Raw genomic sequence first — 14674 nt, forward strand, 5'->3', positions numbered from 1 at the left:
AAACTATTGGATACACCTTCTATCACAGATCCGAAGGCAAGACTTTTGTTGCTAAATTCGGAAACTTTCTGGAGAAGGAGTTTCTCTCGAAAGAAGTGAGTGGGAGGAAAGTAGAACTTGACGAGGTAACTGTACCTGCTCCCTTACTGGAGAGTAGTTCATCACAGAAAACTGTTTCAGTGACACCTACACCGGTTAGTGAGGAAGCCAATGATAATGATCATGAAACTTCAGATCAAGATACTACTGAACCACGTAGATCAACCAGAGTAAGATCCGCGCCAGAGTAGTACGGAAATCCTGTTCTGGAAGTCATGCTACTAGATCATGATGAACCTACGAACTATGAAGAAGCGATGGTGAGCCCAGATTCCGCAAAGTGGCTTGAAGCCATGAAATCTGAGATGGGATCCATGTATGAGAACAAAGTATGGACTTTGGTTGACTTGCCCGATGATCGGCAAGCAATTGAGAATAAATGGATCTTCAAGAGGAAGACGGACGCTGATAGTAGTGTTACTATCTACAAAGCTAGAATTGTCGCAAAAGGTTTTTCGACAAGTTCAAGGTGTTGACTACGATGAGAGCTTCTCACTCGTATCTATGCTTGAGTCTGTCTGAATCATGTTAGTAATTGCCGCATTTTATGAAATCTGGCAAATGGATGTCAAAACTGCATTCCTTAATGGATTTATTAAAGAAGAGTTGTATATGATGCAACCAGAAGGTTTTGTCAATCCTAAAGGTGCTAACAAAATGTGCAAGCTCCAGCAATCCATCTATGGACTGGTGCAAGCATCTCGGAGTTGGAATATACACTTTGATAAGTTGATCAAAGCATATAGTTTTTGTACAGACTTACGGTGAAGCCTGTATTTACAAAGAAAGTGAGTGGGAGTACTACAACATTTCTGATAAGTATATGTGAATGACATATTGTTGATCGGAAATAATGTAGAATTATTCTGCAAAGCATGAAAGGATACTTGAATAAAAGTTTTTCAAAAAAAGACCTCGGTGAAGCTGCTTGCACATTGAGCATCAAGATCTATATAGATAGATGAAGACGCTTGATAAGATTTTCAATGAATACATACCTTGATAAATTTTTGAAATAGTTCAAAATGGAACAGTCAAAGAAAGAGTTCTTGCCTGTGTTGCAAAGGTATGAAATTGAGTAAGACTCAAATCCCGACCACAGCAGAAAATAGAAAGAGAATGAAAAGTCATTCCCTATGCCTCAGTCATAGGTTCTATAAAGTATGCTATGCTTTGTACCAGACCTATTGTATACCTTGCTCTGTATTTGACAAGGGAGTACAATAGTGATCTAGGAGTAGATCACTGGACATTGGTCAAGAATATCCTTAGTAAGGACTAAGGAGATGTTTCTCGATTATGGAGGTGATAAAAGAGTTTGATGTAAAAGTTACATCAGTGCAAACTTTTACACTGATCCAGATGACTCTAAGTCTCAATCTGGATACATATTGAAAGTGGGAGCGATTAGCTAGAGTAGCTCCGTACAGAGCATTGTAGACATAGAATATTTGCAAAATACATGCGGATCTGAATGTGGCAGACCCGTTGACTAAGATTCTCTCACAAGCAAAACATGATCACACCTTAGTACTCCTTGGGTGTTAATCACATAGCGATGTGAACTAGATCACTGAATCTAGTAAACCCTTTGGGTGTTGGTCACATGGCGATGTGAACTATGGGTGTTAATCACATGATGATGTGAACTATCGATGTTAATCACATGGTGATGTGATCTAGATTATTGACTCTAGTGCAAGTGGGAGACTGAAGGAAATATGCCCTAGAGGCAATAATAAAGTTATTATTTATTTCCTTATTTCATGATAAATGTTTATTATTCATGCTAGAATTGTATTAACCGGAAACATAATACATGTGTGAATACATAGACAAACAGAGTGTCACTAGTATGCCTCTACTTGACTAGCTCGTTAATCAAAGATGGTTATGTTTCCTAACCATAGACAAAGAAGTTGTTATTTGATTAACGAGGTCACATCATTAGTCGAATGATCTGATTGACATGACCCATTCCATTAGCTTAGCACCTGATCGTTTAGTATGTTGCTATTGCTTTCTTCATGACTTATACATGTTCCTATGACTATGAGATTATGCAACTCCCGTTTACCGGAGGAACACTTTGGGTACTACCAAACGTCACAACGTAAATGGGTGATTATAAAGGAGTACTACAGGTGTCTCCAATGGTCGATGTTGGGTTGGCGTATTTCGAGATTAGGATTTGTCACTCCGATTGTCGGAGAGGTATCTCTGGGCCCTCTCGGTAATACACATCACATAAGCCTTGCAAGCATTACAACTAATATGTTAGTTGTGAGATGATGTATTACGGAACGAGTAAAGAGACTTGCCGGTAACGAGATTGAACTAGGTATTGGATACCGACGATCGAATCTCGGGCAAGTAACATACCGATGACAAAGGGAACAACGTATGTTGTTATGCGGTCTGACCGATAAAGATCTTCGTAGAATATGTAGGAGCCAATATGGGCATCCAGGTCCCGCTATTGGTTATTGACCAGAGACATGTCTCGGTCATGTCTACATTGTTCTCGAACCCGTAGGGTCCGCACGCTTAAGGTTACGATGACAGTTATATTATGAGTTTATGCATTTTGATGTACCGAAGGTTGTTCGGAGTCCCGGATGTGATCACGGACATGACGAGGAGTCTCGAAATGGTCGAGACGTAAAGATTGATATATTGGAAGCCTATGTTTGGACATCGGAAGTGTTCCGGGTGAAATCGGGATTTTACCGGGTTACCGGGAGGTTACCGGAACCCCCCGGGAGCCATATGGGCCTTCATGGGCCTTAGTGGAAAGGAGAAAGGGGCAGCCCAAGGTGGCTGCGCCTCTTCCCCCTCCCCTAGTCCTATTAGGACTAGGAGAAGGTGGCCGGCCCCCCTCTCTCCCTTCCCCTCCGAGGAATCCTAGTTGGACTAGGATTGGGGGGAGGAATCCTACTCCCAGAGGGAGTAGGACTCTCCTGCGCCTCCCTCTATGGCCGGCCAGCCTCCCCCTCTCTACTCCTTTATATACGGAGGCAGGGGCACCTCTAAACACACAAGTTGACACAAGTTGATCCACGTGATCGATTCCTTAGCCGTGTGCGGTGCCCCCTGCCACCATATTCCTCGATAATACTGTAGCGGAGTTTAGGCGAAGCCCTGCTGCTGTAGTTCATCAAGATCGTCACCATGCCGTCGTGCTGACGGAAACTCTTCCCTGACACTTTGCTGGATCGGAGTCCGGGGATCGTCATCGAGCTGAACGTGTGCTCGAACTCGGAGGTGCCGTAGTTTCGGTGCTTGATCGGTTGGATCGTGAAGACGTACGACTACTTCCTCTACGTCGTGTCATCGCTTCCGCAGTCGGTCTGCGTTGGGTACGTAGACAACACTCTCCTCTCGTTGCTATGCATCACATGATCCTGTGTGCGCGTAGGAAATTTTTTGAAATTACTACGAAACCCAACAATCGCCTCTTCTTCGCTTGTAGCGCCTGGTGTTGTCGACTCGTGCTGATGCGATCTATGTGGCCTGCGCCTGAGCTGGATGGAGTCCGCGCCGCTGCGCGGCGTCGCTGATTGAAGCTGAATCTCTGGTGTCTGGGCTTAGTGCGCACCTGCTCTAGATCGTGCATCCAGAGCAGTACGACGTTGAGTCGCCCGGAGCCACGCGATTCTGGACAGCTCCATGAAGCTCATGGGATCGGCTCGGGGAAGACTCGGGTGCTCGATGTAGTTCTCAGACGGCTCGATGTAGGGCTCGGCGATGTGTCGTCTGTCGAGGTAGGATGGCGGGGCCGCCACCGCACGGATCTACTGGGTTTTCTTCATCGGACATGATCAATCTAATACGAATTTATTTGGCTAATGAAAATAAATCAATCTAAGATAATTCGATCTAATTGATCTAAACTAATCTATGAGACTGACCTAATCATTGATTGATTGGGTGCCGCGCCACCGGGTAGAGGAGATTAATCTCCCTGGGGACGGCGTGCTACGGAAGCGATGGAACGTCTTAGGATCGGCGTTGTTGGACAAACCGCTCTAATATCATCTAGAAAATTTAGGATGACTGGTATTTCATTGTTTTGTGTTGTATTGATCTGACCCACATAGGGTATATATATAATACGTGTCATATGGGGTATATATATGATACATGTGAGAGAAAGAGACTTGGAGTAGAAGGCTAGTCATACATGATTTAACTTATTCTATCTCTAACTCCTACTCCTATCTTTATCTTAAACACAATATATTTCTAACACCGACGGCATATATGTTTACCGAGCAAAATATACACGAATATGTTTAAAGATATTGAAGTGCCCGGTCACTGAGCCAAGCTGCACCGTAGTTCCATCCCATTCCTTGTGGGGCTGTTTGGTTCTAGGCCTAATCATGCCATACTTTGTCATACAATGTTGCTACACTTGTCTAAGGTTAGTTCTTCAAAATGAGAGCCATAAGTTGACAAGTCTAAAGGAATCTTGTCATACTTTTTGAGTGTATGTGATATGGGATCCTAGTGTGGCTTGCCTAAGGTGTGGCTTGAACCAAACACCCACTTAAGTTGGTCAAACTTGCCTAACCTTAGGTGTGACAAGACAACCTTAGGCAAATTTAATCTCAAACCAAACAGGATGTCCCAGGTTTTATTTCCTTATGTGTTTATTCAATGGTTTCAATATTATAGTGGTTTTGACTCTACACGTTTATTTATGGTTCCAAAAGTAGTGGTCTGGATGGTTTGAACCTTCGAGTAGTTCCACGTGCTTTCCCTGCAGTGGTCGCCTATTGAATTTATCTAGCAATTTATTTTTCTTTCCAAATATAGCAAAAAAGTGACCGAGATGTTTCGAACACACGACTTATAGGACATTAGCGGAGCTACAGTTGGCAAGCTAGGTGGATCATATGGTCAAATTTGCTTTCACGGCTCACCGATTTACATATAGATTGGGAAGAACCGAAGGTTCATTTGCGGCGCTCGTAGACATAGTTGTATTTCAGACCCTCTTCTTTTCCTAAAAAGCTAATAAATCAAAATGCACAGGCCGCAACATTTGACCTTGCTGTAGCTCCGCCTCTGCCGAAGGAGTATTGAAGAATACAGTGGAACCCTTCAATTCGATTTCAACATACCGTTTTCTTGGATTGAAGTGGGTTCTTCATACGGGGATATAATTAAATTGTTGGTGCAATTCCAACATCGGGCGCACTTGATTAGTTTTGTTTTGAATTTGGGGCTTACGTATTTTCTATGTAAAGAAATATAAGAGTGTTTAGATCACTACTCTAAGTTCAAAAAACAGTGATTAGTTCAAATGATCGAAGAAGCATGGGGCCTCGCCTGGTACTGTACGTCGCACAGGACTCGAACCGGTTCCGATGCATGCGTGTACCCAATTGTTCGCATTCATTTTCCAGGCCACGGGACGTCGTCATCAAATCCACTTGCATGCACGCGCACAAAACAAAACCCTAATCAAATCAATTCCTGACGATCAACTGGAGTGCGCCCGCTAATTGGAGACTCTCTCGTACTACCAGGTCGTAATTAAACAATTTCCACTTGCTACTACTGCTCGCTGGCTGGCTGGCCAACGAGGGCATGGCCGCATTGAGGGCTTCGACCTGTTCGCCTTTCTCGGCTGCTCAACACCAACCTATGGAGCATTGTAACCTGTTGTGTACTTTTCCTTATCTAATAATGTCAGATATCGCCGTCCACAAAAGTAAAAATAAAACACTGACCTATTGCTCACCACTGCCCAAGAATAACTGAACCCTGGGTATTTAGTACTTTTGGAAAAAAAACTTTCAATTCACCAAAGAGCTAGCTATGGATAGGGGTGCGTGGAAGCTTGCTATCCATGTGTCAGAGCCATGAGTTGGTTGCGAGATCTTATGGGTTTCACCTCTAGCCTACCCCAACTTGTTTGAGACTAAAGGCTTTGTTGTTGTTGTTGTTGTTGGAAAAAACTTTCAATCTATTGATCAAATATCATGACTATGGAAAGAACATCAGAAGGGGCATAAATTACATCAACGTCTGTAGTTAGTTGTTGAGTGTGTTTTCAATGCACTCGGTCAACAACGTCTTTAGTCAACAACGTTTTTACAGAGTTTTGTATAAAAAAAACACTCGCCAAACATGCAAAACTCGGTAATGTGGGAGCTCTGCCAAATATCTTGTAAAAAACACTCGGCAAAGTATGGGCACTCGATAACAAGAACACAAGACACTCGACAAAGCAGTTATCCAGAATAAACAGAACAAAAGGTACTTAACTAATTTGTCTAAGCAGATAGAAACTTTTTTGCTTCGGTTGGATAAACAGGAGGCATGGGTTGAGCACCACATATATGAGAGAACAAATGGGAGCATTTGTTGGGGTAAGCAAGCCCCGTTCACTCTCACATTCTCTGGTGGTGATAAGTAGCGCACCCGTTGCATGTGTGTCACTTGTTGCAACTTGCTAGTTTTGGTGTAATTTTTTCCATGCGCGCAGGAGAGATGCGATGGTTTGTTTTGTGATCTTTTTTATAAATTTGATTTTCAAAACGATTTATCTCTGGAATCATAATCCAAATTATGAACCGTTTTCACCATTGTGTCTCTCCCAAAGTGATTTTTATCCCATGCTCGTAGGGTTTGATGTTTTTTTGACTGAAAACTGTGCTTTCAAAGTAAACTAACATGTGGTTTCAAATTGTACAATGTTCCTGAGTGAATCTAACTTATGCTCCTGTGGGGTGAAACACAATAATGTTTTCCAAGTAAATTAACTTATGCTTCCCGCACAGGGTGAAACACACATGTGCTTCAGGAAATCACACATGTGCTCAACCTGGGAGCACAATACACTTGTGCTTCTGCGTGAAGTACACATGTGGTCCATGCCAGAGGAGTACACACTTGTGCTCCTGGCAGCCAATGGAAAAAACGAGAAAGCAAAAGAAGAGAAAATAAAGAAATAAAAACCAAAAACACACAAAAAACACAGGAAGATAGGGGAAAGAACCGGGAAACTACAACAGATCCGTGCATATCGACGAACCTATGTATCTTTTTTTTGCATGGTAATACGTGTCATATTTATATCATAAAAATCAAAGTACAAGTCATGTAAGGACCAACATAACAAAATTGAAAAGATATCAGAACATCTCTGAGCTTTAGAAAATTATATATGAGCACTATATTTTGAAATAGAGGGAGTACGAAAAAACACACTCCTAGATGCCTTGACGACAGGTTGGATCCGTTTCGTGCGTCTCCCCTCGTCCTCTTCTTCCAGGAATCATGCACGCACGCACGCTGGGCAGCAACCCAACCCAAGAATCCTGGGCTCGTCGATCCCGAGGTAACTCAAAGCATGGACCGAGTACCTTTCTACTACATGTATTTCACACGAGGACAACCCGTCCAGACCGCACGCACGGATGGTAAAACCTCGAGATCCACGCGTCCATATTGCGGCTACTCCAGCTAGCTTCACTCCCTTCCAGGCCGCACGAGCGCGAATATGCGTTTGTTTCACTGCCGCCCAGGTCAAAACGCTTACCACACGAAAATCTATGCCCAGATCGCTCACACAATTCGTTAGTTTGGCCTTTCGATTGATTGGAGTAGTGTTTCTGCAGTCCAGGGAAGCCACCGACGGTAGAAGATCACCACCTTATTAAAACTTTTTTTTGCGCATACCACCTTATTAAAACTTACAGAAACAGCCAAGAGGATATATCTGCATGTTGTAGTATGTAAACTAGAGTGCACCAAAGTCAGGCAGAAAACCCCACGTAAATAACATATGCAGTGGAGGTTCTGAAAATCCAATCAATCTGAACATTTCTGTACCGGTGGCCAGCTTCTTTCAATGACCTGTGCAATACTCGTTCAAGATTAGTGTAGCTGTGGACCGTAGACATTTTATTTTTCTGCAGGGAAGTACTCCCTCTGTCCCAGAATATAAGAACGTTTTTGATACTATTATAGTGTCAAAAACGTTCTTATATTCTGGGACGGAGGGAGTAGATCGTAGACTGTATATTTTGCAAGTTGATGGCACTAACACGACATTTTGTGTCTGGAGTAAATTATATATACCACTACTTGTGTCAAAACGTACATCGTGACAATGACACGCTGATTTGGAAGAGGATCTTGTGTCAATGCCACGTAAGTACAAGACCTACTAACGGAACACCTATCCATACCTTATTTTGTCAACAGAAATGGAGAGACGATAGAGAAAGTATAACGCAGGAGAATGCCAAAGAAAAAAATGCACCAGTAGATCCTCGCCACATGACCATAAAGAAGAACCCATGGAAAGATATATTATGCAATTTAGTATATTCCGGCAATCTGCAATATATACGTTGCAATTGTGATTGCATAATACTTTTTGTTTGTTTCCTATTCGATTTCCTGGTCGGAGTGGCGGAGTCGTCGTCGTCGCGCTTTGAATATTGCTGCTCAATGATGCACTGATTTGGACGTCCTCGTAGACTTACTGTACTCCCTCTGGTCCTTTTTACTCTGCATATTAGGTTTGTCCGGAGTCAATCCCATTCAACTTTGACCAAGTTTATATAAAAAATTATAAACATTCACATAACAACACCAATATCTTTAGATTCATCTTGTAATATATTTTCATATTATATTTATTAGATATTATAGATGTTAATAATTTTTAATATAAATTTGGTCAAACTTAGCAAAGTTTGACTTTCGGCAAAACCAATGTGCAGAGTAAAAAGGACCGGAGGGAGTACATTTCCCATGCCTCCGCCCGCATCTCGAATGTCCTAACCCGACGGGGTCTCTCATGTAATTGAAGGCCAGGCAGGACGATGTTCTCTCTGGACATACACACGTAGTGCGTTACTGAACAGCTAGCAAGCGTACGTATATATCAGTCCATATCGACGAGCCTTTGTATCTACCACTGAACGTGGCTCTCAAGCTCCTGTACGTACGAATTACCCTGATGAACACACAAGTACTGCAAAGTCGATCCAGTACAGCTCGGTGCCAAGCAACGGCACGTACTATAGCCATTGCCCATTGCCTATTACATTATCCGGCTGAGAAGAATTGCCTACTACTCCCTCCGTTTCTAAATATAAGTTTTTTTAAAGATTTTAATATGGACTACATACGAAGCAAAATGAATGAATCTACACTCTAAACGACTCCATATTGAAATATACATCCGTATGTAGTTCATATTAAAATATCTAAAAAGACTTATATTTAGGAATGGGGGAATAGATTAGTAGTACCTCTTTTCGGGTTTATAAGGCTTATGCGTATATCTAGGTTGACAAATAGACCAATCGTAATACAAATTATATATCTCAAAAAATATATCATTATAAACTTCAAATCATGTACTTTCTAATGGTATAATTTTTACACTATACAACTCATCTTATGTTGGTCAACTTATAGATCTAGGGCCACACGCAAGCCTTATAAATCAGAAAGAAGGTAGTACTCCTATATCTATTTGTAGCGCTAGATCAATGTAGATGCATTGAGATGTGCACGGTGGTGCATGCATGCGTCATCCCCGCGGGTTGGCTTCTCGTGTCTGTAACATATGCGCGCGTGATCGATCGACCGGGCTGTTGCTTCAGTGTGTTGGTGAAGCACCAACAATTTAGACCATCTAGTTTATATTTACAAATATACTATATTGATAATGACATGGTTAATTAATCGGCCATGAGGCCGCGTGGCGCGGACATGTGGCCAGGGAGGGAAGGGGAGGCTTGTGCGTGTTGCAACGGCTCATGTCGTTGTCGTGCAAGGTGCGGGGCCGCTAGCTAGCTGCATGAGCGCGCGCACGGTGGCGGCAAACCTGTCCGCTAAGTCTCGCCACGTCCCCAACGTTGGATTATTCCCACGCAACTCTGCATATAAATCCGCTACACTCCAATGCTGAGTAGGAAATGCTAGCTGTGTAGTAAGAAAAATGTGCACCCAACAATTGTCAGGTTGGATCATGGATGGGTCAGTCGTGACAGAAGGAGCAAGATCGTTCTTGCTGTTTCTTTTGACGATGTTGCTGAAATGTGTCTGTTTGATTTGGTTGCGTTGGCACAGTATCCCTCATCCTTGCCTGCGTGGTGACCTAATGCTTTCAGTTTCGTTGGCTTCACCACTGCTCTGGCCTTTCGGTATTGCTTTTCCTTTACACTTTTGGTTAACCTGCAATAACATTGCTGGCGGAGGGCTCTGATTTTAGATGTTTTTTTTATGTTTTGTTAAGGTTTGCGCCATACTAAAAAACACGAGGCGGCGGTGGCTTCTCGAAGATGGAATAAGGTTTTCCTCGCCTAGCCCCTGTCCCGATGATGCTTCATGTGTCGCCGGAGGGCATGTGGAGGTGTGCACTACTAGGAAAATGCATGCTAGTGGCGCACCGAATTTGCCTTCTAATGGCGCACTACTGGTGCGCCACTGGCATCACGCCATTAGAATTAAATTCTAATGGCGCACTACTGGTGCGCCATTAGTATCTGGTGTTCTAATGGCGCACCGCGTGGTGCGCCATTAGTATAGCCTGCAGTGCGCCATTAGAATGCCTCCCAGGGGCCATATGTACAAATGTGCTTTGGCATTCTAATGGCGCACAAGCAGCTAATGCGCCATTAGTGTGATGATCACAGTGCGCCATTAGTGTCTTGTGTGGTGCGCCATTAGTATGAATATTAGGTTTTATTTTTTTTGCTTTTCTGATTTTTGCACAGGTTACAAAATATATTATTGCATAGAATATAGACAGCAGCACACAGCAACATCAAATTCATCAAATACAATAGAAGATTAGTCTCCGAATACAATTCATCATATTAGTCTCCGGATTCAAAAGACCGGACAAAGATAAAACATTACAAGTCTCAAGACCGCGAGTATCGAGTTTGCCTTCACATTACAAGTCGATATCGATCATCTAAACTACCATCACATAGAAGAGAGCTGTGGTCATCACGATGAGCATCATCGCGATCAAACTGGTCTTCATCCGGTTCCTCCAACGCTCCCTCCTCTCTCCCGCTAGATAGCGGGCGTATCTAGATTCGGCCTCCGCCCTAGTGGTGTACCCTTTGTAACTGTTACCGCTGAAAACGGTGAACCTGTCTCCGACACTCCTCCCAGTCATCGTAGACTCCGGGAACCTTACCCTTGTACATGACATACGACGGCATCTCTATGCACAAGCCAAACAACAAACAATACATAAGCAATGTGTAAGTATGCAACAAAAGGATCGGAAGAGAAAAGCAAGACATTAATAGCACGATTCATGGTCATACTAATAAATAGCATCGATTACATCTAAGTTGAACAACCGTCCAAACCAAAGAGACATCCGAATTCATTAAAGTTTAATTACAACATGAGCCAATCAATGTTTCAGAACTACACATCACTAGTTTCGACTCAACTCATCGGACAGGAGCGTGGGTGAAGCTGCCGTCTGTCGTGATGGTCATGAAATCACGGTCGTTGTCACCCTGCATTTGTAGCGTTTCATCTATCTCACTGTTGGACGGTTGATATCTGAGGAAGAACTGCCCCGCGGTATGAAGGACATCTTGATGGATGATGTCCGCAAACTCCGACTGGATGCGAAAGAATTCTTGTCTGAGGTCCGCGTCCTGGACTGCCGACAAGCTCGCGGCCCAATCTTTGAGATTATCTGGTAGCAGAAGGTGATGATGGTCCCTTACGATCGCCCACATGTGATGGAGGGCGTAGTAGGCATCCTTCTGACCGCCAGGCGGCTGCTTGACGCAGCAGAACTTCGTATTGTGTGAGAAGATGTGCTTGCCGTACTTACGAACTAGCCTGGTGAAGGTGCCTCCAGATTGGGCGTAGCCGGGGAGAACATCATCAAGAACTTTCTACACATTTGTGTAGTCTATCATGGAGTTACGGTTCGGGTCGAAATACGTGGCCATGGAATATTTCGGGCTTAAGAGGATGAGTGTGCAATGTGTGTCACTGCACAGAACACGGAATGTTAGAAAAAAAAGAACGATCGAAATCTAAGAAATCATATGTTACGGGGCGGTTAAGGGATGACTTACTCGGGAAAGTAAGGCACAAGGAAGTTATCCTTATCTGCGTTTGCCAGAATGACGCCTTCGAGGTGTGAACTCTCAACTTGGCGGTCCCCAGCGCTGCTCAAGTGCTTGGCACGCATGTACAAGGGGTCGACTATCACGATGTTCGGGGTATTGTCTCTAATGATCCGCATCTGCATGCTCAGCGAAAACAGCCGAACGAAGGTGTAGTGCAACTGATGAAGGTTAAACATAGCAAAGATGTCATCAAACCGCAGGACGATCATACCCCCGATGTCGCCATCCACAAAGCCCTTGCTCTCTGGCACCTTGGCCACGAAAACCGGGTATGCCACATCCTTCTCTCTGAGACGCCGCTTCTCCAAAATCAGAACACTGTCGTGCAGACTCCGCATAGCACCGGTTGCAGCATTCAGCATATTTGGCGGTAGTATCGCCCTACCCGCCACATGCACCCTCCTCGAGATATCCTTAGGTGAAGGTGGCCCGTCCTGAGCACGGATCGAACTCGGTGCCGGCTGGCTCGCACCGGCGCCCTTGTTAGTCTTTCGTTTCCGGCCCTTCTTCTTGATCTCCTGTAATGGGACCGAGTTCTGCTCACAGACCGCCTTCTTCAGCGTGTTGGGGCTGATAATATTTCGTGCCTCAGCTATCTGAGGCTCGGTGAAGGCGGGAGCTAGAGGCGTGTCCTGAGAACTGAACGCCAGACGACGCTTGTTGCAATTGGATTTCTCCGCCGTACCAGCTAGATCGCGGTGGTCTTGGTTGGGTTCTTGAGAAAGAGGCCCGCAGAACTCGTCAGCGTACCCATGTTCGGCAAAGTACTTATCAACTTTGGTAAATGTACCGTCGTCGTTGTCGTCGCCGTCCGGATCCTGTGCCATAGGGCTGTCCGGATCCTGTGCCATAGGGATGTCCGGCAGGTCCGGTAGCGTTGCGGCGTTCTTGCCATGGCTTGGCGCCGGCACGACTGGCGGTCTTGTCTGTGGGGTGGTGTCCCCCGCCCCCAAACGAATCTGGCTCTTCGGCCATAGCAGGGGCCAGTTTACGCAGGTGCCGAGGGTCATCTCATCTTCTTCGTCGGCCCCAGCGGGTCGAATCGGAGGTAATAGCTCGTCGCAGCCTGGCAGCACCCGGACCACTTCAACCCTATACATTGTGGTTGGCATCGGATTACCGTGGAACATGGGGTTGCCCGGTTGAACGATTCTGCCCTTGGCGACATCGACCAACTCGGCGCCCACGAAGTGCAGAAGAGTGCAAGGAACGTCGGCGGTGCCCTGGAAAAACATGTATAGGGCGTCAGGGATGCCCAGTCAAAGGCAAGGAGATGAAGTCATCGTCCGAGAGGCTTAGTTACCGTGATGCCGTCGAGCTCGGCTAATGTCGAGGCACCGCCAACGGCGGGCGTGCAACTGACGGAGGGGGCGCTTGCTGGCGAGGTGCCGGTCGGCGTACACCCGGGTGCATTAAGCTCCAATGCCCGTGCCGGTGCCGGAGACACGAATACCGCCTCCGCCGGAGACACCAATGGCGCCGCCGCCGGTGTCAGGACCCCGACTCAATGCCACATCGATCTAGCATGTAACACCTCATATCACTTTGCGGCCTCACGCACGGTATTCCCACGGGTGTCGCCTTACCTTTGCCCGGGACCGTTTGCGCCTTTTGGCACACGTATATGACAGTGTCGCTAGCATCCATATGATAAGGAGCCCGGGCTGACATGGCTAGTCGTAAACCCAAAGCGGCACAGACTTACAGGGACAGGCATCCATGACCCAGCATCGAACGTGTCGGTCATCAGCGAGTGAATCCAGGCTGTAGCACTGGGCTAGCAGGACTCCGGTGAACCGGGCTGTAGCGGGCTAACAGGACTCCGGTATTCACCGCGTGACATTTCCCCGAAGGGACAGACACAGGAACGAAGAAGGACACATGCCGGCCAGCCTAAGTGTTCCGGAGCAGTAGCAAGCTACCATGGCTCGGTGGAAACACTAGGAGACATTTCCCCGTAAGAGAGGCTACTAAAGATAAACAACTAGATGGTCAGATCCCACACATACCAAGCATTTCAATAACATACACACAATATGCTCGATATGTGCAAATACAACATGGCATCACAACATGACTCTATGACTCAAGTAATCTATTCAATAGGCTCCGAGGAGCGAGATATTACAAACATGGGTCTCATGACCCAACATTCAGAGCATACAAATCAAGCACAAGCGGAAGCTATCATGTCTGAGTACAGACATCTATAAATGAAAAAGGCTGAGAAGCCTGACTATCTACCAAATCCTGCCGAGGCACAAGATCGTAGCTGAGGTATCAAGCTAAACGTCGAAGTCCACGTGAAACTACTAGCGAGACCGAAGTCTCTCTGCAAAACATAAAATAGGCAAACGTGAGTACAAATGTACCCAGCAAGACTTACATCAGATCTATCTACATATGCATCATTATCAACAAAG

This window comes from Triticum aestivum, chromosome 2A (assembly GCF_018294505.1).
Source record: "Triticum aestivum cultivar Chinese Spring chromosome 2A, IWGSC CS RefSeq v2.1, whole genome shotgun sequence".
Lineage (NCBI taxonomy): Eukaryota > Viridiplantae > Streptophyta > Magnoliopsida > Poales > Poaceae > Triticum > Triticum aestivum.